This window comes from Spermophilus citellus, assembly GCF_964194105.1.
Source record: "Spermophilus citellus genome assembly, chromosome: 9".
In the NCBI taxonomy this organism is placed as follows: domain Eukaryota; kingdom Metazoa; phylum Chordata; class Mammalia; order Rodentia; family Sciuridae; genus Spermophilus; species Spermophilus citellus.
This window is the reverse complement of record NC_138191.1, coordinates 110,470,854-110,492,531: the sequence shown is the minus strand read 5'-3', so window position 1 is coordinate 110,492,531 and position 21,678 is coordinate 110,470,854. Positions and strand designations below refer to the sequence as shown.

Sequence of the window (21,678 nt, the reverse complement as noted above, 5' to 3'; positions counted from 1 at the left end):
CAAAGAAAAAAAAATTCTAAGTAAAAAAATAACATATTTTCATCAAAACACATCAAAGAAAATATAGTCGACTAGAAAAATGAGCAAAAGACATTTTGTAGCAAAGAAAATAATAATAGCCAATAAATATCCATAAAGATGGCCAACTAAATCATTCCTCAGAAAGATACTGAATGTCTAATGAGATACTATGTTTTGTTTTCTCTTTCTTTCTTTTCTTTTTTTTTTTTTTTTTTTAATTTTTGAGACAGGGTCTCACCATGTTGTCCAAGCTGCTCCCAACTTCAAGGGCTCAAGTGATTCTCCTGCCTCAGCCTCCCATGTGCTGAGACCACAGGCACACACCAATGCACCTGGATAATTTTTATTTATGCATGTATTTTTGCAGTGCTGAGGGATTGAACTTAGGGTCTCATGTAAACTAGGCAAGGACTCTTATAGAGCTACATTCCCAGCCCTAAGTTTGTTTTTTAAGTTTGTTTTTTTTTTTTTTTTTTTTTAAGAGAGAGTGAGAGAGGGGAGAGAGAGAGAGAATTTTTAATATTTATTTCTTAGTTCTCGGCAGACACAACATCTTTGTTGGTATGTGGTGCTGAGGATCGAACCCGGGCTGCACGCATGCCAGGCGAGCGCACTACCGCTTGAGCCACATCCCCAGCCCCTAAGTTTGTTTTTTAAATTGACATATTTTACATATCTATTAAGTACCACATTTCAATATGTGTATATGTATACACTGTATATTATTCAGATATACTGTGCATTTCATATTCACTGTACTGAAAACAATTTAAAAGTCTGACCATACTAAGGTTAGGGATGATGCAGAACAATAACAATTCTTATCTACCACTTTGAAAAACAGTTGGACATGGATCTCAGAAATTAAACCCTAGGCATAGACCTAGAAAAAAATCCATGTACCCATATACATGGAGATATGTTCAAGAATTTATATGGTGGGGCTGGGATTGTGGCTCAGCGGTAGAGCGCTCCCCTAGCATGGGCGGGACCTGGGTTTGATCCTCAGCACCACATAAAGCTTCAGCTTTACATAAAAATAAAGGCATTGTGTTGTGTCCATCTACACCTAATAAAATAAATATTAAAAAAATAAAAAATAAGTTCTTTTTAAAAAAAAAAAAAAGAATTTATATGGCGACATTGTTCAAATAGAAAAAAACTGGAAACAACCAAAATAAATAAATTATTATATATTTATACAATAGAATGCTAAACAACAGTGAATTGACTGAATTTCAAATATACAACACAAATTGTCTCAAAAATATACTGTTGAGCAGGGCATGGTGGTGCAGCCTATAATCCCAGCAGTTCGGGAGGCTGAGGCAGGAGGATCACAAGTTCAAAGCCAGCCTAAGCAACTCAGCAAGCCCTCAGCAACTTAGTGAGACCCTGTCTTAATATAAAACATAAAGGGCTGGGGTTGTGGCTCAGTGGTAGAGTACTTGCCTCTCATGCATGAGACACTGGGTTCAATCCTCAGTATCACATAAAAATAAATAAATAAAAATAAGGATTGAGCTAGGGTTGTGGCTCAGTGGTAGAGCACTCACCTACCATGCGTGAGGCACTGGGTTCGATCCTCAGCATCACATAAAAATAAAATAAAGATCTGTGTCCACATATAACTAAAAAATAAATATTAAAAATAATAATAAAGATGAAAATATATATAAATATATATATTTAACTAAGTTTTTAAATGAATATATATATATATATATATATAGTGTAATTCCATTTATATAAAATTCAAAATCATGTAAAACTATATAATATTCTCTTTAGGGATATACACACACATACATATGTGTCACATTGTGTAGCTATTACATTGTATATATCACTATATTATATACCTATATTATATTTGTATAATTATAAAAAAGTAAGGGAATGATTACACAAATAAGAATGGAGGCCATTGTCTGGGAAAGGGAGAAAGGATGGCAGAAGACACAATAGCAGCTACAAAGAGACTGTTCATGTTAATACTATTTCTTTTGTTTGATGAACATTCATTTCACTTCTAATATTTTATCATTATGAACTATTTTATGGTAAGTACTCTGTTTGGACTGATTAAATTTTCCCCAAAATTCATACATTGAAACCTTACCCCCCAATACGACTATATTTAAAGACTGAGCCTGTAAAGAGGTGATTAAGGTTAAAGGAAGTTGCAAGGGTGGGGCCCTAGGACTCAGGTCCTCAGAAGAAGAGGAAGAGACGCCAGGTATTCCAGGAACAGAGGAAAGGTCATAGGAGGACACAGCAAGACACAGCCTGCATCTGGATCTTGGACTTCCAGCCTCCAGAGTCCTGAGAAAATAGACTTATGTCATCCAGACTGGAATTTTGGCAGCCCTAGAAAACAAACATACACACTTATATGTTTGTACACCCTTATAGATGAATGATTTTTTTTTTTCTCTTTTTGTACTGAAGATCGAACCTAGAGGCATTTTACCACTGAGCTACAACCTCAGCTCTTTGTTAAATTTTATTTTGAAACAGGTTTTGTTAAGTTGCTGAGGCTAGCCTCCAATTTGGGATCCTCCTGCCTCAGCTTCCCTTTGTTGGGATTATAGAAGTGAGCCACCACACCCAACTCATGATTTTCTTTATTATATATATATGACAGATTTCACAGGAGTTGGATCACTGGCTGCATATATTTAAGATGCTGCCAAATGCCAAATTGCATTCCAAAAAGAGCTGGAATAATTCACATTTACATCAGCAACATACAGAATTCCTCTCCCCCACCCCCCACATTTTCAATAACAGGAGCTGTTGACCTTTTTATTATCTGCAGGTCTGCTGGGGATAAAGTATTATCTCATTGCACTTTACATTTCTCTGACTAACATTTGAGTTTGAACTTCTCTTCAAATGGGTGCAGGCCAGTAGGATATACAACTCTATGACTTGTTTTTTTGAGTGTGTCTTCTGTCTTTTTTTTAAATTAGGTTATTTTCTTCCTTTTCATCAATTTCAAAGAGGTCATTACATGATAAATATTGTCTATCCATAACCTCAAAATTGAAAATATATACTTTTTCCTAATATAGTTCTCATCTATTAAACCACTCACACTGTTTTTAAATTAATTTTTTGACACACAATAATTGTATATATTTGTGAGGTACAATGTGATGATTTGATGTATGATACCATTTGCAATATTTTTAACCATACAGAAATGTTTCATTATTAGTCATATATGTCTATAAGTTTGTATATTTCCTGTTTTGACTAGAAATGTCTCCCTTAATCTTAGAATATTCATAATAGCTATTTTTTGCAAGATTTTTATGATTTTAATTTTGTATTTGCCTTTGACTTACAAAAATTTGGTAACATTTTAACTTCTATTTGTTCTAAGTAATGAGTAGAGATTATTATCTCTGATAGGACAGACTATGGGGTACTGGGGAATTGTTTTGCATTGGAAAGATTATATGCCATGGGTCATTTCTCTTGTTGAGCATCCCAACTATATTCCACAAATGCTAGTTTCATGAGATAATTTTTGAAAGTAGGGTTTCTTCATTGAATATGTTTTTAAAAGGCTGCATATCATAATCCTCTGTTTTTTGTTTTTCTGATACTGGAGATTGAACCCAGGAATGCTTTACCACTGAGCCACATCCCCAGCCCTTTTTATTTTTTTATGTTGAGACAGGGTCTCACTAAATTGTTGAGGCCAGTCTTGAATTTATGATCCTCCTGCCTCAGACTGCCACGTCGCTGGGATTACAGGTGCCTGACCTTAACCCTCAAGACTCAGCATTGATGGTGTCACAAGGGCTCTAAAAATCTTGCAACAAGCAAGTCTGTTCAGCTTCACTTCACCTGGTACTTCCCAGACTTGTCTGACTCCTTAACAGGTTGGTCAATCTGCTCACCTGGCACTAGCAATACCTCTAGCAATAGCTTTGTAGATGTAAAAAAGATATTTCTTGCCAAATTTTCTTACAAAATAAATTTAATAAAATCTTACCAGATAAATTTGGAGAAGGCAATTTTGTTATATTAATATAGGGCATATTATACTTAGCCTTTCCTTGTTTGCCATTATTCTTTAGATTTCAGATTATATTCATAATCTATTTGCTGTTTAACAAATTACTCCCAAAATTTTAGTGCCTCAAAAAATAACAAACTATTGCGTCCTAAAGTTTCTGTGGGTCAGGAATTCACAAGCTCTGGCTGGCAGTCTCTCATGAGGTTGCAGGTGTCAGCCAGGGCTGCAGTCATCTGGAGGCTTGATCTGGGCTAGAGGATTTGCATCCCAGGTGGCATATACACAGTGGCAGGCTCATGCTCACTGGTGGCAGGAGGCCACAGTTCATCTCCAAGTACATCTCTCATAGGCAACTTTGTATCTTCAAAAGTGATAACTCAAGAGACTAAGGCAGGGGGCTGGGGATGTGGCTCAAGTGGTAGCACGCTTGCCTGGCGTGCGTGCGGCCTGGGTTTGATCCTCAGCACCACATACCAACAAAGATGTTGTGTCCGCCAATAACTAAAAAATAAATATTAAAAAAATTCTCTTTAAAAAAAAAGAGACTAAGGCAAAAGAGGTAATGTCTTTTGTGGCTTGGTCTTAAGAGTCACATACTATCACTTCTGGAGAATTCTATTGTTCTCGAAAGTCAACCTTTACTTCTAATGAAAGAGGAGCACACAGGGGCATGGATATCACAGGGTGAGGACCCTTGGGAGCTGGCTGCCGCAGAGATCTAGAACTGAAGGCAAATAATATTTACCACTTACTTCAGTCTCTCACATAGTAACCTGAAAACGAAGGTGTATCTACAACTAAATAAGAGAGACTAAAGAATTAAGAAGATTGAAATTTAATGACAGCTTTTAATTTTTCTTGGCAATTTACTATTGTGCAATAATTTATTTTCTTTTTCTTGTTTTCTTTTTGCATAGGACACTGAACTCTGGAGCACTCTACCACTGACCTACATCCTCAGCCCTTTTATCTTATTTTGAGACAGCATCTAATTTGCCCAGTTTTCTTCAAACTTGCAATCCTCCTGCTTCAGCTTCTAGAGTAGCTGCAATTATAGGCATGCACCACTGCATCCAGCTGAAGCCCTGTTTTTATTAAACCTTTGATTATACCTCTGCCTCATCTTCTATCAATAGATTATTTATTTATTTATTTATTTATTTATTTATTTATTTATTTATTTATTTTTAGAGAGAGGAGAGGGGGAGAGAGAGAGAGAGAAAGAGAGAGAGAGAATTTATTTATTTATTTATTTTAGTTCTCGGCGGACACAACATCTTTGTTTGTATGTGGTGCTGAGGATCGAACCCAGGCCACACGCATGCCAGGCAAGCGCACTACCGCTTGAGCCACATCCCCAGCCCAATAGATTATTTATAACTAAAGTTATTGCATGTAAGTCATGCCTAATAATCCTTCCTTACAAGAGACTCTGGACTGTGTTAAAATAATAATAAAAAGAAGAAGGAGAAAAAGAAGAAGTAGTAATGATAGTAGTGTAGGTCAACTTCAATACCAATTTTTGTTAACTTCATTTCTATAGCTATAAGAAAATACCCGGCACTGAGTAATGTATAAAGAAAAGAGGTCTATTTATCATACAGTTTTAAAAGTTGAAGAACATGGTACCAGTATCTTGGTGAGGGTTCCTTGACTGCATCACAGCAAGATGGGTGGCATCATGCGGGAACCATTAGTAAGAAGGAGAGATCATATGATGAGACAAGAAATTAGGGAAATTTGGGGGACAGGTGTGGTCTTTTTATAATTTACTCTCTCATGAACTAACCAGGATCCTTAGAACTCTATTAATACTTTCCAAGTGTGGCACCCCCCATGCTGACTTCCATTACAGCCCACTCTTAAGGTTTCACTATCTCAACACCACCACCACCAAGCATTCAGTATATAGCCTATCTGAATGAGAGAGGACTGAGGGGAGGCATTTTCTGGACTAGGATTGCTGCCTGCACATGGTCAGTGCTAATGTCCCTTCCAAGGATGGAAAAGTGGAGTATAAATGAAGAACAGGAGAAATCGTAGCTGAGGATAAAGGAATGAATGAATGGGTACATCTACACCTCCAAAGAGGCTCAAAGCAAGACATGATAATTATGCTAGAGACCTGGAAGGGCAGGGTTATGCATTTATTGAGACCACTCCCACTTGTAGAACTTGATAGAATGGAAGGAAGCCTACCACATTTGAGTGGCCCTATCTGAAAGACACATTCTTTCATATGTGTTTGAAATGTGTTTTTGTCATTTTCTTCCCTGCTATGAGTAAATGACACAGCCATCACAGCTGTAGAGGAGGAAGAGTTTATTTGAGGGTTCACAGTTTCAAAGATCTTAATCCATAGGCAGCCAGCTGCATTCCTTGGGGCTTCCCGTGAGACAGGAAACATGTGGCAGAAGAGTGTGCAGAGAGAAACAACTTAAGTGGTGATCCGGAAACAGTGAGACTCTGCCAGATACAAATATATACCCCAAAGCTAAGCCCCAAATTCCACCTCCTCCAGCCACACCCTACCACTTCAGTTACCAGTTAGTTAATGCCAATCCAGGGATTAATTCTCTGACTGAGTTAAGACTCTCATAGCCCAATCATCTGTTGTCTGAACCTTCTTGCATTGTCTTACACATGAGCTTTTGGGGGATACCTCACATCCAAACCATAACAATATGACAATGAACTGGCCTAATTATGAGTGAATAAATGGGATTCCAGTATGTTTTGATTTTTTTTTCTTTTTCTTTTCTTTTCTTTTTTTTTTAATGGTCTCACTGTATTGCAAGTCCAGACCGGGCTCAAGTGATCCTTCTGCCTTGGCCTCCTAAGTATTGAAACCACATGCATGTGCCCCCAGCCCAGCTTGAGTTGTATATTTTTTTTTTTTTTGATGTAAGGCATCCATGTTCAAAGATGAGGCAGGGAGAGGGGGTGGATTTTAATATTGGTAAATAGATATTTGATCTTCCTCCTAACTTCCTGACATGCAAATCCTAAAACCACTGGAATCTCCAGAGTTACAGGTGTCTTTCTGAATGCTTATGAGGTGACTGGTGGTTGGCAGCCTCTAGGCAGCTCCAGAACAGGAGCTTGTCACAAGAAAGGCCAGGGCATGATTAGAGTATTGGGACTTTTCAGCTCCTCCACCCCAACTTCTGAGGAAGAGAGAGAGAAAATTAAATTGATCACCAATAGCTAATGCCTTCATAATGAAGCCTCCATAAAAATCCAAAAGGAGAGGGTTCAAAGAGCTTTCAGACAGCAGAACACAAAGATGTTCCTGGAGAGTGGCTTACCCAGTGAGAGCAGGAAAGTTCTGTCCTCTCCTCCCCCACCCCCCACCTTGCCCTATCCATCTTTTCACCTGGTGTACCTTAATATCCTTTGTGATATCTTTTAGGATAAACTAGTACACCTAAGTGTTTCCCTGAGTTCCATAAACTGCTCTAGCAAATTAACTAACCCACAGAGGGGATTGTGGGAACCCTGATACACAGCTTGTTTGTCAAAAGCACAAGTTAAACAACCCGTGATTTGGTTGGCATCTGATATAGGGAAAAGGTAGTGTTGGGGATTAAACACTTAACCTGTGGGAAAAGACACTGTTTCTAGGTAGTGAACTCAATTAGAGAACTCTCAGCTAGTGTCTGCTGCAGAACTGATTGCTTGCTTGGTGTGTGCAGGAAATCGCCCCCATATATTTGGTCTTCTATGTTGATTCGTTGAGAGAAAGTACAGGAGAAACTGGGTTTGTATATCCTCAGAGTGCATCAGTTAGAAAGTCTGATTTTTTTGCACCTAAATGGTACTTAGTTCATTTTTTTTTCCTTTTTATAGTATTGGATTGAACCCAGGGGTGCTTTACCACTGAGCTTCATCCTTAGTCCTTTTATATATATATATTTATATATTTGGGTTTGGGGGGGTCTTTTTTTTAGGGTTTTTTGAACAGGATCTTACTAACTTGCCCAGGTTGGTCTTGAACTTCCAATCTTACTATTTCAGCCTCTGAAGTCACCAGGATTACAGGCGTGCACTACCACAATCCACTCCCATTCAGACAGGGTATGTGCAGAACTAGTGGGCCATCTTTACCACCAGGTAATATAGCTGCATTCACTGTTAACCTCAATGTAAGTATATATGTATTTATTTTTCTTTCTTTCTTTTCGAGATAAGGTCTTACTATGTTGCCCTGGCTGTCCCCAAGCTCCTGGGCTCCAGTGATTCTCCTGCCTCAGGTTCCAAGTAGCTGAGACTACATGCACACACCACCTTCCCCAGTTTTTAACTCCAATTTTTGCCAGGTGATGTAAAGCCACAATTTACACTATCAGAGCCTTAGGAATTGTGACATGGTTTAAAAACAGTTACAGGGCTATCTGTCCCTTTGGAGATAGCCCACATTCTCCCTTACCTGCGTATTCCTAGCTTCACCCCATGGGCATCCCTCTTGAGATTACCCCTATTCTCCCTTGATTATGCATCTGATTATGCATCTGCTATCATAAATAAACCTCCATCTGTGCCTTTGACTGGTGTGTGCTGGAATTTTTTTCTGTCACATATACCAAGAATCCCACTGGTCTTGACTCAAGATTCCCCTTTTCTCTAGAAACTCCTCAGAACCTCTTGGAGACTTGTCTTCTCCTGTGACATCTCTTAGTGGCCCATAAGGGGAACTTCAGAGGCGCCAAATTTGAGTTCTCAACAGAGTCTATGACAACAAAAAGTCATGTGGAGATCAACAAGTAATTTTCAAAATACACATATTTGGCCATAATGAGCACCGGCCCTTGTGGTTCAAAATGAAGAGTTAGAGCCTGGTACTGCTATAGGTGACAATTTCCAACACCCTATCTATAAATTGAGAACCTGCTTTTGGACCCTCTGCAACTTGCAATTCAAAGTTGCTCATATAAACCACTTTAAACTTCACATATTTGCCCCTAATGAGCAGCAAACCTAATAAATGGGAATGAAGAATGTCAATCTGGTGTTAGGATGGAGGACAAATCCCAAAGACTTGTCTGTGAATTTAGTGAAAATCAGCCTTTGGATTCTCCCAGCCAATGTCCTTTTACTACAGCTCTAAGAAGGACTTTTCAAACTGCATGTTAGATCATAATAAGCATTGAAATCTAAGAACAGGGCTGGGGTTGTGGCTCAGTGGTAGAGCGCTCACTTAGCATGAGCAAGGCCCTGGGTTCGATCCTCAGCACCACTTGAAAAAAAAAAAAAGAAAGAAGTAAATAAAGATATTTTTTTAAAAAAGAAAAGAAAAGAAATTTAAGGACCCCGCTGAAGAATGTAAACCAACTGTAGCAATGGGAAAAATCCCCAACTCCCTCTCCATGAAATTAAGTGAGGACATACTTTTGGAACCTCTCTGCAACTTGTGTTTGCTGCTTCAAAACACCATTTTCAAACTGCAAAATCTGGAGAACAGGATTTTGTTCTCTGTATATACATATATATACAGAGAGGAAAATCTAATGGGGACTGTTAAATAAATAAGAGGCCGTTGTTTTGCTCCTGTACTGGGCCCTAGGCTAAAAATCAAAATGGAATCATTCATGCTAAAGTTCCACCTCACTAAGCTGGAACCAAGTCAGTTCAGACTTGCTGAAAAAATCAGGAATAGAGAGTCAAAAAGGAAATTTCCCAACTGGGCCAGTTTTGACTTGTTAATATAGTTTTGATTGACATGTTAATGAGGTTAATCTGTAAGGGTAAAATTTCTAAGCTGATTCTAAACTGCAAAATTAACATGTAAAAGACCCGGGCATAGCAAAGTTCCTCTGCTACCTGAAATTCCTGAGATAGTTAAGACAACGCCCTACTGGCCATTTAGCCTAGGGCCCTGTGCAGTTTATCACAGGGCCCGAACCAATCAGTTTAAATGTGTACCCCGCTTAGGAGTAACCAATCACCCCCGCACGCTCTGTTCCCGCCAATGAATGTGCTAATCACGTCTCAGAGTTGTTGTTCAATTTTCCCGCGCCTCATGATGATTTGTTCTGATGCATGCAAAGCCCCCCCCCCCCCCCGCCCTCTCCAAAAAGTGTACTTAAACTCTGCTTGACCTCTGCTCTGGGCTCTGGGCTGCTCTCCCTTCTTGAGTGAGCACGGACCCCCAGCGCGCTGGAAGGGATCCCTAATAAATCCCCCTTGCCATTGCATGAAGCTAGTCTCGTGTGGTCTCTTTCTCCAACGATTCGCTGGACCCTTACAAATCCATAAAAGAAGTAACCCAAAATAATCTAATTTGTTATTTTCCTATTTTCCCGTCTCCCAGACCTGCAACACGGAAAGCAATTTTGAAGTGACCAATCTGCTTTTTGTTCCTGCCTTTTTTTTTTTTTTAAGTAGCAGGGATTCAAGCCAGGGACATGGAACCTCTGATCAACATCCCCATACCTTTTTTATATTCTATTTAGAGAAAGGGTCTTGCTACGTTGCTTAGGGCCTTACTAAATTGCTGAGGCTGGCTTTGAAGTTGTGATCCTCCTGCCTCAGCCTCCTGAGCTGCTGGGTTTACAGGCATGAGCCACCATACCAGGCCTAGTTTCTGCTTTCTTCTGAGAAACCAGCCTCTACCTTAGAGCAAAGCCTGTCCAAAGAAGGGGGCGTGACCCTTGTCCTTGGAAAGACCCACAGAGCACTCCTAGGCACGTACCCACCCTGCGGAGTTGTTTATCTACAAATAACTGGAGAGATCTGCTGCACCAGGTGTCCCTGACTCAATCAGGCTAGGTGGAGACCCTTAGCAACCCCATAGCAGCCACCAATTAGCATAAGACAGGGAAAATACCAAGGATGCCAGATGACCCTCCCAGTAGTTTATGGTAGTTGATAACATGTTGAGAAACCAGGTAGTTCAGCACGTACTCCCCTCATGGTTTAAACCAATCAGTTCAAATGAATTCCCCTCTTGTACTAGCCAATCACCCTTACCCAACTTGTTCCCGCCAGTGAATGTGCTAATTATGTTTTAGAATTGTTTTATGATTTTCCCGAGGTGAGTGATGATTTGTTAGTATGATGTATGTTAAGTCCCTGCCTTCCCCAAAGAGTGTATAAAACTGCTGCAAACCCTGGGCTCGGGCCTCTCAGTGTCACCAGTTGCTGTGTGCGCAGAGAACCAAGCTAGCTCGAAATGAAAGCCTCTTTGCTGCTTACATCCATCTTGGTCTCTGGTCTCTTCAGGCTTTTTCTATGAAACCAACATTTTCTGCTCATCCCATAAGAACTTAGATCTATTTTATGAAATGAAGTGTTGCCTGACAGAAAATATAAAGTGTAATTTTCTCCTTTTGTTACCGCTGTTGATGGGTGACGAGTCCTTGCTTCCCCAATGTTGAAGAATAACACCAGAGAAGCACGCCGAGGCAAGGTCAGAGTAGAAATTAGAAGTTTATTAAAGGACAGCAGAAAAGACTTGTCCCAGAGGAAGAAGGGGACCCAAGAGGTGGAATCCGTGGAAGTGCGGTTGTTTCCCCTTTTTATAGTTCTTTCAGTGATGGAATGTAGGTTGGAAGGCTGGAGGGGTGGGACACAGGTGGGCCAAAGAAGTAATCTGGGCTGGAAGGACTTCATTAACACTTCTTTGGGATGGGCTATCTCCAAATCTGTTGGGGGCTGTTCATTAACAATTCTTTGGGATGGACTTTGGGCCTAGGGCTTTTCTCAGGACTTCATTAACATTCCATGAGTTGTCCTGCCTTTCCGGAATTCATTCAACATGGCCTCTATTTTAGATCTTACTAGATATTAGACCCGATTTACCTAACTACACTGACTACCTAACTTTAAATCTGGCTTCACTTTGACAGGACACTCCTTTAGTACCACTCATGCTGAGGATGAGCACACACATGAAGGCATTTAAGCCAGCCTCTCAAGTTTTCATCACCCGGGCTGGGGATGTGGCTCAACTGGTAGCGCGCTCGCCTGGAGTGCGTGCTGCTGGGGTTCGATCCTCAGCACCACATACCAACAAAGATGTTGTGTCCGCCGAGAACTAAAAAATAAATATTAAAAATAAAATTCTCTTCTCTCTCTCTCTTAAAAAAAATTAAAATAAAGTTTTAAAAAAAGTTTTCATCACCCATTTAAGACTGCAGAGGCTTCAACCATTCATTCCAATGTCCTATTAAACCATTACTATGGGGATGATATACAACATGTCCATTTTGGGGGGGCAGGGGATACCAGGAATTGAATTCAGGTATGCTTGACCACTGAGCCACCCCTTAACCTGATTTGTATTTTATTTAGAGACAGGGTCTCACTGAGTTGCTTAGTGCCTTGCTTTTGTTGAGGCTGGCTTTGAACTCAAAATATTCTGGTAGCAGTTTCCCAAGCCGCTGTGATCACAGGCATGCACCATCGTGCCTGGCTAGTAAAACATCCATGTGATGTCTATTTCTTTGCCCACTGTTAGGCACTATGTGAGAAATAGAAAATCCGTGGTCCATTTTTACAGTGAAAAATTGGGTTGTAAGAAAGGCAACCTGTTGCCTATCTATCTGAATTCCTGGATCCCTGCCCAGGAGGACTGAAAGGAAAGTGACCACAACACTCGGAGTGACCAAAAGATCTTTATTGCAGCAGTGCAACAAAGAGAAAAGAAGGAAGGAAAGAGAGAGAGAGAAGAGAAGAGATGAACAGGGAGAGAGCAAGAGCAAGAGAGAGACAGAGAGCGCGCGCAAGAAAGATAAAGAGAGCAAGAGAGAGAGAGAGAGAGAGAGAGAGAGAGAGAGAGCAAGAGAGAAAGAGCAAGAGAGAGAGGGGCCTGGCAAGAGGGAGTTTTTATAGCCCAAATCTAATGGGGCCTCTGGGTCTGCACGCTGCCTTGTTGGCCCAAATGGGGTTGAGTGCTCAGCCTTGAGCGGGACTTGACACAAACAGGTGATAAAGGACCAGATAGAGGGGGGTTTGAGTGTGTGGGCTATCTTGCAGCCAACATCTGTTCAGCCTGCCCTGCAGACAACACAGTTCAGCCTGCTTTGCACCCAACAAGGACGGCCTGGATATAGCCAACTGAAGCTGAAAAACCAGCCTCTACCTCAGAGCAAAGCTTGTCCAAGGAAGGGGCATGATCTTTGTCCTTGGAAAGACCCACATTGCACTCCTAGGCACTTACCCACCCTGCTGAGTTGTTTATCTACAAATAACTGGAGAGATCTGCTGTGCCAGGTGTCCCTGACTCAGGCTAGGTGGGAACCCAAAGCAACCCCCTGGCAGCCACCAATCAGCATAAGACAGGGAAAATACCAAGGATGCCAGATGACCCTTCCAGTAGTTTATGGTGGTTGATAACATGTTGGGAAACTAGGTAGTTCAGCACGTACTCCCCTAGTGGTTTAAACCAATCAGTTCAAATGAATCCCCCTCTTGTACTAGCCAATTACCCCTACCCAACTTGTTCCCGCCAGTGAATGTGCTAATCATGTTTTAGAGTTGTTTGATTTTCCCGAGTTGTGTGATGATTTGCTAAGAGATGCTATGATGTATGTGGAGTCCCTGCTGTTGGTAAAGATGGCGCCCAGACTGCTTCTCTTCCCAGAGCTCAGGTCCATGAAGCACTGAATGGCGCATGAACCATCACCTCCAATCCCTATGAATGGCGCGAACTTTGAATGGCGCATCTCCAATCCCTGAAGTGGCTCGAACTCTCAGCCAATGAGGAAGTAACAGCTCACTCACCTTGCTCCTCCTCATCCTGTGTTAAGCCCATAAAAATCAACACCCTGGTCATTCTGTCTCCCTCTCTCCTCCTCTCCCCTTCTCCCTCTCTCCCTCACTCCCCCCCTTCTGCGACTGACCCCTAGGTTCCTGCTAATAAAATCTCGGACAGGTAAATGGTTGTTTTGGCTTGTTGAGTTTATGGAGCTTTTTCCACCGATCTTTACACCTGCCTTCCCCAAAGGATGTATAAAGCTGCTGCAAACTCTGAGCTCCGGGCCTCTCAGCGTCACCAGTTGCTCTGTGTGTGGAGGACCAAGCTAGCTCGAAATGAACGACTCTTTGCTGCTTACATCCATCTTGGTCTCTAATGGTCTTTTGGGGGTCCGGAATTCGAGCATAACAAAGCCAGATTTACAGATAGATAATGTAGTTAGGTAAATCAGGTCTAATATCGAGTAAAACCAAGAATGGAGGCCATTGTAGAAAATGGAGTCCAGGAAACCAGAGCAGCACTTGGGGGCATTGAAAATGTCCCCAAGGCCTGGAGCCCACCCCAAGGAAATGTTAATGAAGCAGCTCCCAGCAAACAAGGAGATGCTAATCCAAAAGCCCTCCCTGTCCACCTGTCCCCCACCCTTTGGGCCTTCCCACCTACATTACATCACTGAAAGATAACAGAACAAAGGACAGGAAGGCTGAAAGTAGACTTTAGCTATAAAAGAGGGAAGGCCTCACCCACTCTTGGGTCCTCTTCTGGGGAGAAGTCTTTTCTATTGTCCTTTAATAAAGCTTCTACTTCCCACTCTAAACTTGCCTCAGGTTCTTCTCTGGTGATATACTTCAGCATTGGGGAAGCAAGGACTCATCACCGGTAAACAGAGGTAACACAACCATAGCCATTTTGAAATTCCTAGCCTGTATTCAATTTTAGCCATTTTGACTATAGCCCTTCCTTTTGCCTGCCCAAATTTTAAAACTAGACAGTCATGTAGATTACAACTCCAAGTTCCTCCTATCAGAGCAAGGAGCAGTGCTCTGGTTAGGGGTAAAATCAGGAGGACTGCTGCCCCCACTCTCCCCCGCCCCAAGTGTATTTATCCTGCCAGACTTAGTTCCTTATGCAAAAGTAAAATTTGAAGGCTCGGGTTGTAGCTCCGTGGTAGATCACATGCCTATCACATGTGAGGCACTGGGTTCAATCCTCAGCACCACATAAAAATAAATGAATAGCTCCTGTAATCCCAGCGGCTCAGGAGGCTGAGGCAGGAGAATCGGGAGTTCAAAGCCAGCCTCAGCAATTGCGAGGCGCTAAGCAACTCAGTGAGACCCTGTCTCTAAAAAAATACAAAATAGGGCTGGGGATGTGGCTAAGTAGTCAAGTGCCCCTGAGTTCAATCCCTGGTACCAAAATAAATAAATAAATAAAGTATTGTGTCCATTTAAATGAAAAAAAGAAAGTAAAATTTTTGGGATAGAGTTGTAGCTCAGTGGTGGAGCGCTTGCCTAGCATGTGTGAGGCAGTGGGTTCGATCCTCAGCACTACTTGAAAATCAATAAAGGTATGTGTCCATCGACAACTAAAATAAATTTTAAAAATAAGTAAAGTTTGCCTTGTGGAGCTACTTCCAAGCACGAGTTTGATTCCTTGCAGCACCCCAGTATCTCCAATAACTAGGGGTTGTAAAGTGTATCCTTTGACCTCAAGAAATGTAAATCAGAAGCCCAAATTAGTACAGTATCTTCTGTTCTAATCCTTTAATAGTATTTTGGGTGTTTGTGTCTACCTTCAAATATGCAAAACAGTCTGGAGTATCTGTTCCTGCCCAGACCCATTTATAGCCCTGCTTCTCCTGCTAGCCGCCCCCCACCCCAGCACCCTCAGACTCCCACCCCCAGTTTGTGAGCATTGGTCCAATGGAATCCATTTGCAGAATGGTCCCTGCTGAGGATATTCCCTATAGCCATCTTTCTTGTTGACAGTACAGTTCTTGTTGGCATTTTATACCTCTGAAGGTGCAAGGGGAATATATCTATTCTCAGCCCATCTCTGCATTGCTGCAGCTCCCCAACATCTCATTTTGTGGACTCTTGTGGCCAGTTCAAGGGAGTTTTCCAAAAAGTCTCCTTGGTGGTTTCAATAAACTTCTGAATCTGGAAGGGGGATCTTCTGATATGTCCGACTTTAAAGTGCCCTTAAATTACCAGTGATTTCCATAGGGTTGTGCTCCACACAAGCATTTATTTAATAGTTGAACTTTCTATTATCCATTTACCTGACTATGTGGCCAGGCCATAGCTACTGCCCATGAGTCAGTAAAAACCCAAGCACAGGAGCTTTTACCATTACTCAGTTATTCTACCATCACTAGGAAAACAGCATGCAATTCAGCCCGCTGATCTGATTTATTCTTATACTGTCTTCAATCAAGTTCCTTCCATCTGCTGGTCTTAACTACAGCATCTTTCCAAACAAAACATTGTCTCTTCATCTTGGAACTGCTGTCGATCAAGAGCTGTTCTTAACCAGGTGCAGTGGCATACACCTGTAATCCCAGGGGTTCCAGAGATTGAGGCAGGAAGATCTCGTTCAAAGCCAGCCTCAGCAACTTGGTGAGGCACTAAGCAACTCAGTGAGACCCTGTCTCTAAATAAAATACAAAATAGGACTGGGGATGTGGCTCAGTGGTTGAGTGCCCCTGAGTTCAATTCCCAGTACAAAAAAAAAAAAAAAAAAAAGCCCTTCTTAGGACATTGTCCACATGACCTTGGGTTCTAGCAGTTCCTTAGAAGCTTCCATAGTTAGTTCTAGAGGAAAAGAGGCTCCCTACTTGTGGATACAGTAGGTGCCTCTTTGCAACCCTTGGCTGCATGTTCCTGTACAATTTCCATTTTATTATGGAGCATTTTGGGGGGCTGCCTTTCTTCTTAGAGTGTTTTTCTGACATCACTCAAGACATTATTTTATGTCCTTCAGTCACTGAGGTAAATAGCAAGCTAGTAGTTGTCTCCCAAATGGTGTGCTTTGGGCAGCAGCATCTGGAAATGTTTTGATCCTAAACCCCAATGGCCAACCCTGGGAGCTGTTGCTGAGCTCTTGCCTTAAGCTTCAGTCAGCCACAATGCCAATGGCATTCACTTCCAAAATCACAACTAACTGGGAATCATAGGCCCAAGGCCATGAGAAGGTTACTATTTCCTGTAAATCCAATATGATCTGGTATTGTACAGGTCTTCATTCAATATGGCTTTTTTTCAGATATATAGCCAGGAACTAGCAACACTGCCAGATGTGTAATGTGAGTTCTGCAAAGTCCAAATAAACCAACCAAATACTAGGATTCTTGTTTGGTCTTAGAGGCGGGTAGTGACAGCACTTTGTTTTTAGTTGCTTGTAGAATATACCACATGGCTCCTGCCCAGATTATTCCTAAGAATGTTACCATTTGTGCAGGTCCTTGGATCTTTGCTGGATTTATTAACCAGGCTTTGTTGTCATTTGAGTCACCATTGATTCAAATCAGTCCTCTCCTGCTCTTCAGTTTCAGATACTATCATAATGTCATCAGTATAGTGTAATATTACATTTGAGACCTGCGTCAACACCAAAGCCCTCTTGAACAAATTATGACAGTAAGATAATGAATTCAGATAGCCTTGCAGCATTAAATATCAGTTGGGATCCTTTCCACATGAAAGGGAACGTCAGTTTGCTCTTTTCTAAATTTGAGATAGAGAAGAAAGCATTTGTAAGATCAATAATGAGTACCAGTCTCCTTTGACCTTGACTGTGTTTTCTGGTTGAAACAACCAGAAACACCTGCTGAGGCAGGTGGTACAACTATTTAATCCTCACTTGTCTACTGTTAGCCTCTGTGAGCCATCTGCCTTGTTTACAGCCCATGCAGGGTTATACAGACTCTGTGGAACCAGCTCTCCAGCTTTTAGCCTGTCATTGATTAAAGTGATAATCTCTTTATGGCCACCAGGTATTATGTATTGGTTTTTTGCTTGTGTGTGTTTGTGGAAGTGGGTGCTGGTGATTGAACCCAAGGGTGCTCTACCACTCACTGAGCCACATCTCCAACCCTTTTTATTTTTTATTTTGGGCAAGGTCTTGCTAAATTGCTGAGGCTAGCCTCAAAGTTGTGATCCTCCTGCCTCAGGCTCCCCTGTAGCTGGGATTACAGATTACAGATTACACCACCATGCCTGTCTTCCATATTGCCTCGACTTAACCACCTTATGGGTTCGGCTTCCCATTTAGCATGTACAATTACAATGGACCTGAAAATAGACGGCCATGCTTTCAGTTTTACAGTATGGGATTGCGAAAACAATCACCAGTCAGGCGAAAATATCCATCTCAGCAATACGCAGAGGTAAAGGAGATGGGACCACGTCACATAAAATTTGTCCAAAAATCCCCATTTTCACATTTTACCAGTCTTAACAGTAAATGGTTAATATAACAGCTAGCCCGGGCTGGGGATGTGGCTCAAGCGGTAGCGCGCTTGCCTGGCATGCGTGCGGCCCGGGTTTGATCCTCAACACCACATACAAACAAAGATGTTGTGTCCCCCGAAAACTAAAAAAATAAATATTAAAAAAAACCAGCTAACCCAATGACAGGTTTAAAATTTTTAAAATTCTGATTGATAATGCTTTCTTTTACTTTGGCAATTCTTTTGATGTTTATAAGCAGAACAAAAAAAATTATATTTCTCCAAATAAATTCAGGTGAAATAATGTCACCAAAATCATTGGGAATATATTCAGTGGTAAAGTACATTCATGAAACCCTGGGATCTATCACTAGCACTGAAAAAAATATGTGTGTGTGTGTGTGTGTGTGTGTGTGTGAAACCCGAGTCAGATACTAAGTGTCCTAAAAACAAGTTTATATAGCACTTAATGTACATGATATGAATTGAATCCCCAGGTTATTTTACCTGTGCTTCTGACTGACCAGCTTGAAAAATTGGGGTTCCCATAATCCCCTCCTCATGTTTGATTAAGGAACTGAGGGAAATACATACTTTATTTTCCACTTTATTACAAACAATATTTTAACGAATACAAATAAACAGCCAGATGAAGAGATACATAGGGTGAAATCTAGAAGGGTCCTTAGCTTAGGAGCTTCTATTCCCATGACTTGGGACTTGTTCACCTTCCTAGAAGCCTTCCTCTGTTCAGCTACCCAGAATCTCTCCCAGTTCTTTTTTGGATTTAATAGAGACTTTTTTTTTTTTTTTTAACATAAGCATGATGATTCAATCATTAACCATTGGTAATTAGCCTCACCTTCAGACTCTCTCCCCTCCTGAGAAATTGGGAGGGGCCGAAAGTTCCAACCCTCTGAGCATATGGTTTGTTCCCCTGGCAACCAGCACCTCCTCACCATCCTGCAATTACTTAGGGACTTTCCAAAAGCACCTCATTAACAAGTTTAGATGTGTTTGATAGGGCTTGTTATAAATAACAGAAGACTGACTTTCATCTTTATCACTCTGAAGCTGTTGCAGGAATCAAGGAGCAAGGACCAAATATTACAAAAGATACCCATATTGCTCTAGTCACTTAGGAAATTATAAAAACTATGAGTGCTGTAAGCCAGGAATCCGGACAAAAACCAAAATATATACATAGGGCTGGGGATGTGGCTCAAGCGGTAGCACTCTCGCCTGGCATGCATGCGGCCCGGGTTCCATCCTCAGCACCACATACAAAGACGTTGTGTCCGCCAAAAACTAACTAACTAAATAAATAAATATTAAAAAAATTATCTCTCTCTCTGAATCTCATACTCTTTCTTAAAAAATATATATATATATATACATACACATAATATCATAGTACCACAACTCTCATTCTCATTCACCTATTTACTTATTTCTGTGGATTCTTATCTTATCTGAATGAACTTGAAATTTAGTCTATCTCACCTTCAAAAAGAGGAACTTCTTTTTCCAGACCACAGATCTGTTTATCTGTTGCTCCTTCCTCATAAAGATCATTTAGTTCTTCCTTAATAACAAAAGCAAGCACTCAAATAGTACATATTTTGTATCAGACACTGTAACAAGTATTTTACATAAATATCAATTTATAAATCCTAATTTATATAGAGATTAAGTCATTCTAGCTGATGGGTGGCTGAGTTTGGCTTTGAACACAGGTAATCTGGTATCAGATCTAGCTTCTCCTTAGCCAAGTGATAGTCTAATTTTATATAAAAACATTGGTTGGTACGTTAGATTAAAGATGGCTATAAGGGCTAGAGAGAGGGTATATCTTAGTGGTGAAGTTCTTGTTGCCTAGCAAGTGCAGGGCCCTGGGTTCCATACCTAGTGAGAACAAGACAGAAAGAGAGAGAGAGAGAGAGAGGAGAGAGAGAGAGAGAGAGAAGGTGAGCTACAAACTCCTTGCCTCTGTTCCTGTTTCCTATTGAGAGATGAATCTATTTCCTTTCCCCTTGAATATGGGCCGACCCTGTGACTTACTTTCTGAATGAATTTAAGGAGATTGGTGTTATATTGTCACCAAAATAGGGTCCCAAAGAATTCCCAGAGAACCAGGGAACTTGACTCAGGACAAGTGGGGTCCTTGACTTAGGTAAGGGAAAAGAGTTTCAGTACGTGTTAGTAAAGGCATAGTTGTCTATTTAGGAAAGCAAGGAATATACTTTGAAGAGAGGCAGACTATCTTGAGAGTAAGAGATGCTCTTGAGCTGGGGCTGTAGCTCAGTAGTAGAGCGCTAGCCTTCTTACACGTGAGGCACTGGGTTCGATCCTCAGCACCATATAAAAATAAATAAAGATATTGTGTCTATCTACAACTAAAAAAATTTTCTTTTTTAAAAAAAGAGATGCTCTTGGGATTTTCCTTTGAAGGAAACTTGGTGAGAGGTGGGCTTGGGCAGACATGTGAGACTGACATCATTCAGGTGTCAAAAGATTGTTTATGGTGGTCTAGTAATTCTTAGAACTCATGCTGATCAAGAGAGACTGGCTTGGGAGTGATAGGCCTGGAAAGGTATGAGGAATCTCAGATTAAAATTATATTTCTTTCTCTTTCATCTCCTTTCCATTTTTCACATTTTCTATCCTTCCTCAATATAATTTTTGATTCTGTATCTTAAAAAATCCGTAGCAGGGCTGGGTTTGTAGTGAGAAACTGATGTGACTCCATTTTTGAAAAACCAGCCTCTACCTCAGAGCAAAGCCTGTCCAGGGAAGGGGGCGTGACCCTTGTCCTTGGAAAAACCCACAGAGCACTCCTAGGCACACACCCACCCTGCTGAGTTGTTTATCTGTAAATAACAGGAGAGATCTGCTGATGTGTCCCTGACTCAGTTAGGCTAGCTGAGGACCCATAGCAACTACCTAGCAACCACCAATCAGCATGAGACAGGGAAAATACCTAGGATGCCAGATGACCCCCAGTAGTTTATGGTGGTTGATAACATGTTGGGAAACCATGTAGTTTAGCACGTACACCTCTCATGGCTTAATCCAATCAGTTCAAACAAATTCCCCTCTTGTACTTAGCAATCACTTCTACCGAACTTGTTCCTGCCAGTGAATGTGCTAAACAATGTTAAGAGTTGTTGTTTGATTTTCCCACGGTGTGTGATGATTTGCTAAGAGATGCTATGATGTATGTGAAGTCCCTGCCTTCCTCAAAGGGTGTATAAAACTGCTGCAAACTCTGGGCTCGGGCCTCTCGGAGTCACCAGTTGCTGTGTGCGCAGAGGACCAAGCTAGCTCGAAATGAACGCCTCTTTGCTGCTTACATCCATCTTGGTCTCTGGTGGGCTTTTGGGGGTCCCGAACTCGAGCTTATCAGTAGCTCAGTGGTAGAGCACCTGCCTAGCATGTGTGAAGTATATGAAGCACTGAGTTCAATCCTCAGCACCA

General features: G+C 41.2%; 1 pseudogene across 1 annotated transcript in view; it reads right to left on the bottom strand.

Annotated features, from left to right (window-relative positions):
* The window catches only part of LOC308655565 (dCTP pyrophosphatase 1-like), a 30,031-nt pseudogene extending 8,471 nt beyond the window's left edge, over window positions 1-21,560 (bottom strand). Inside the window, exons 1-2 of the transcript in view lie at window positions 21,555-21,560; window positions 19,705-19,786 (exon numbers count right to left, since the gene is read on the bottom strand). The product of the transcript in view is annotated as a dCTP pyrophosphatase 1-like (transcript). The remainder of the gene's footprint in view (window positions 1-19,704; window positions 19,787-21,554) is intronic.
* Window positions 21,561-21,678: the final 118 nt, after the last annotated feature.